Source organism: Lissotriton helveticus, chromosome 4_1, assembly GCF_964261635.1.
Source record: "Lissotriton helveticus chromosome 4_1, aLisHel1.1, whole genome shotgun sequence".
In the NCBI taxonomy this organism is placed as follows: Eukaryota; Metazoa; Chordata; class Amphibia; order Caudata; family Salamandridae; genus Lissotriton; species Lissotriton helveticus.
The window spans coordinates 1,584,148,666-1,584,153,495 of NC_136063.1; positions in this window are offsets into that span (position 1 = coordinate 1,584,148,666).

Genomic DNA, 4,830 nt, shown 5'->3' on the forward strand with positions numbered 1-4,830 from the left:
TTTCGTGTGAGAATTCGTGTGATGTAGTAATTGTTGCGTGGAATTTTATGGCCAGTTGCTGGTCTGTCTCAAACCTGTTGAATTTTATTAACTGCCTTTTGTTCTCGCTTTTTCGAGTGGGGGAAGGGGACTGCAGATTCGAGGTTGTTAAAGAAGAATCCTGAGCCATGAATAATACATTGCACGTCTTGGAAAATTTTCTGACTATTTTATAGCTGCGAATGTAAAGCATACTTCGGCCACTGGAATTATGCAATATTGTGTTCACTGCTTCTTTCGCATATTCATAGATCTGGAAGAAATACGTTCGTGATAGATTCCTTATCTTAGAATTCCCCAGGCATCAGACTGGATCCGGAAAGCTTTCGTCGGCAGTACCCCTGCGCGTCGACAGGCATAGTCGTACGGCTCCGCTCCTGCGTAGTTGGCATTGTATTCGCTGAGCTGCCGTCACTAGAGCTACTTAGACGCACCCACGCGCGCGGACGTCAGTTCTTTCTTTTTCCGTGCCAGCACGGGCAGATCCGGAGAGAGCGGTACCCTGTCACTTGTTGACTAAGTATTTTTTTTTATAATGTATGAGTAAACTGTACTCCTGTACCCCTGTTGCATAGAGCTGCCCGGTTTCAAGCTTTGGGAGGGCTGTCCGCGCACAATGTCGCTGACGGACGCGCACCGTGAGTGTCTCTTCTGCCGGGTGCGCGACCACGACACAGTCGTGCTCCCACTGCCGGGCCATGGCCCCTAAAACTTTGCGGAGCAGTCCAGAAAGTGGCTGGAGGTCTGGGAGTCTGCCCTATGTCGTTCCAGGCCCCAGTCCCGCAGGAGGTCGAGGGTCTGGTCACGGAGCAAGCACCATCATTCGAAGTCTTCGCACTCTGAGTCAGGTAAGGCGCAGCACAAAAAATCGAAGAAGTGTCACAGCTCTCGTCCTCCCAGCTCGTCGTCCTCCCCTCGCCAGTCACGGGACACAACTGAGGGGGCATGCGGCACCGCCCCTGCAGCTACAACGGAGCCTGAGCAGTTACTGTCAGAGTTTGTGTCTGCAATGGCACGTATCTTTGTCCCGTGAGGCCCAGCCGGCTCGCCTTCGGGCCCTGCGTGCCCCACTGTTCATGTTCCTCGGCGGCTCTGGCCTGACGTCGGCGACGCCCAGAGGTTTATATGGCTCTGGCTCGCTGTTCTTGCCAGTGGACCCTGTACGGCCCCCGTCGCCGATGGTGGCAACAGACACCGGCTTTTTTTCCGACGTCTGCACGGTGCCGGAAGGATGTCTCCCGACGCCGATGGGGGATTTTTACCTTTTCATTCACCCTGGTCCACTTGTGGAGGAAGGTGACGACTGGGAAGGGTTTGAGGACCATCTTGCGGCACAGTGCGAGTCTGTCCCCGACTGGGATGAGACTGCGGGGGCCAGTGGCCCGAATTACACTCCAGCGCCTGGTTCACCATCTCCTCCTGCCCCTATGGAGGAGAGTGGTACCTTCTTCAAAGGTGCTGCGTAGGGCAGCCGAGGCTCTTCACATCGAGCTCCCTACAGTGGCTGCCAGGACCAACCTCCTGACAGAAGTGCCTCAGCCATCTTTTTTTCCCACAGAACCGCTTTTGCTGTTTAATGATGCACTCACTGATGTGCTTCCAGGCCCAACACAGGGGCCACTGTGGACAAGGGTATGGGCTGACGCTAGCACCCTACACCTGAGAGTTTGGTGGTTCAAGCCTCGACGTCCCTGAGCACTGCCTGTCTCTTGGGCCTCTATTCCTATTCTGTATGGGATGTGGTTGCGCGGGTACTGCCTCAGTGTTCAGAGGGGACCCGGACTGTTCTCACCCGCCCTCTTACGGAGGGGAGGGATGCGGCTAAGTTCACGATACGTTGTGGTCTGGATAGTGTGATTTCCACAACGGCGGCGCGACGCCGTCATTCCTGGTTGAGGACTCATTTTTCTGCGGATGTCCAAAATACTTTGATGGACATGCCCTTCGACGGCACTCGCCTTTTTGGTGATAATGCGGAATCCACATTGGAGCGTTTGAAGGACTCTCTAGCCACGGCCAAGTCCTCAGGCCTTTCGGCCACACATACTCCTTCTGCTTCTACCTTTAGTTCCTGTCGTATCTCCGGAAGGGACGCCCAAACACGTTTGTTTCAGAACAGGCCAGCGCGGGCGTGGGACTCGCAGGAGCGGGTCACGGGGCCAGCGTGCGGGTCAGTCCTCCACCACCCCCGCTGCCAGTGCCTCCACACCTTCCTAGTCTGGTGTTTCAGACCCACCAGACGCCAGTAGGTGGCAGGATTCGTCCTCACCTCCCCCACTGGTGCACCATTACATCAGATGGGTGGGTTCTGGAAATTGTTCGAAGAGGCTACCCCGCATGTCGGGGGGATCATTTGGCACTTCTCCAGCAGGAAGTTACGGCCCTCTTGGCCAAAGGGGCCATCGAGCGCGTTCCGATGCCAGAAGTAGGTTGTGACTCCCACTACTTCTTGGTTCTGAAGAAGGACAAGGGTCTAAGTCCCATCTTAGACCTTCGGAACATAAATCGCTTCCTCTGGAAGGAGAAGTTCAAGATGCTCACTCTGGCTCAGGTCTTGTCTGCTCTCGACCCACAAGACTGGATGGTGGCACTGGACCAACAGGACGCTTATTTTCATATTCCCGTCCTGCTGGCCCATCGGCTTTCCCTGTGATTCACGGTGGGCCAGGAGCATTTTCAGTTCACCGTGCTCCCCTTTGGCCTTACCAGCGCCCCTCAGGTGTTCACAAAAGTGATGGCGGTTGTCGCAGCTCATATGCGCTCATCAGAGGTTTCAGTCTTCTTATCTCGATGATTGTTTGTATAAGGCGGGCTCGCCCCAGACAGTCGTCTCCCACCTCCAGACTACGGCCGACTTCCTGCATTTGCTGGGGTTCTCCATCAACGTGCCGAAGTCACACCGGATTCCCTCGCAGAAGCTCCTCTTCATTGAAGCGGGTCTGGACTTGGTGCAGTTTCGGTTTTATCCTCACTAACAGTGAGTCCAGGACATTTGGGCTATGATTCTGATCTTTCAGCCCTTGTCCTGGGTTTCGATCAGGACGACCATGAGGCTGCTGGGGCTCATGGCCTCCTGCTTACCAACCATGCCAGATGGCATATGCGGGCTCTGCAGTGGGACATGAAGTTCCAATAGGCGCAGCACCAGGGGAACCTGTCTGACTACGTCCAGATCTCGGAGGGCACTGCTCAGCAACTGCAGTTGTGGCATTAGGTCAGCGGCAGATCCCTCTCCCGTCCCCAAGCACAGCACACAGTGGTGAAGGATGCGTCCCTCCTAGGATGGGGTGGCCACATGGGAGAGGCGGAGATCAGAGGCCTCTGGTCTCGGCTCCATATCAACATTCTGGAGCTTCAGGCGATCCCTCTTGCACTGAAGGCATTCCTTCCCTCTGTCAGGGAGAATGTGGTGCAGGTGTTCACGGACAACACCAAATGTGGTGCAGGTGTTCACGGACACCACCGCCATGTGGTGTTGCAACAAACAGGGCGGGGTGAGGTTGTGGACCCTATGTCAGGAGGCTCTGCGTCTCTGGACATGACTAGAACGTCACAGCATTTGAACGTCACAGCATTTCTTTGACGGTTCAACACCTAGCGGGTTCTTTGAACGCCAGGGCGGATAAACTCAGCCGCTGGTGTCAGATAGATCATGAATGGCGTCTTCACTTGGAGGTGGTGCAAGGTCTCTTTCAACAGTGGAGAGAGCCTTGGTTAGATCTTTTCGCCACAGAAGAGAACGTGCAATGTCCGCAGTCCTGCGTGTTTGAATTTCCAAGGCGGGACTCGTTCAGCGATGCTTTTCGTCGCTAGTGGAGCTGCGGGCTGTTGTACGCCTTTCCACCTATACCTCTTCTACCCAGAGCGCTGAAGAAATTCAGGCGAGACCGTGCCCAAGTCATCCTTGTGGCTCCGGACTGGGCTCGAAGAGTTTGGTATCCCAAGCTACTCAGTATGAACCTGGATCTCCCAATCTGACTGCCTCTGTGGGAGGATCTTCTGTTGCAGCAGCTGGTGATGGTTCTCCACCCGAACCTGCCCAGCCTCCACCTACATGCGTGGAGATTGAGCGGTGACAGTTGATTCCATTTGACTTGCCTCCCGAAGTCTGTGATGTCATTCAGGCAGCCAGGCGTCCCTCCACTAAATCGGTGTACGCCTGCAGGTGGAACAAATTTGTGGCATGGTGCACAGCCAAGGCTGTGGATCCCCTTTCTGTCACTCTCTTACTGAGGTCCTTTTGTTCCTTCTTTCTCTGGCCTGGCAGGGCTCTGCTCTGGGCACTATCCAGGGCTATCTTTCGGCCATTTCAGCTTTTCTGAGACTTCCAGATCAGCCTTCTCTTTTCAAGTCCCCTGTTGTACAGAGGTTCTTAAAAGGTATTACGCATATGTTCCTTTCATAATACCTCAGTGGGACTTGAATCTCGTTGTAACTTATCTCATGTGCGCTCCCTTTGAGCCGCTTCACAATTGTCCTTTACGTCTTCTGACTTTGAAAACTGACTTCCTGGTGGCTAACACCTCTTCCAGGAGAGAGTGTAAGCTTCAGGCTCTTTCTTGTAAACCTCCTTTTCTGTCGGTTCATCCGGACAAAGTTGTGCTTCGCACTCATCCTTCCTTCTTGCCAAAGGTTGTCACTGCCTTCCACATCAGGCAGACTATCACCAGCCCACTTTCTTTCTGCCTCCGCACACTTCAAGAGGAAGAGCGGCTCCACTGTCTGGACCCAAAACGTGCGCTCTCCTTTTACCTGACTCGCATCTGCTGCGGAAAGTTGTGTACAGAACTG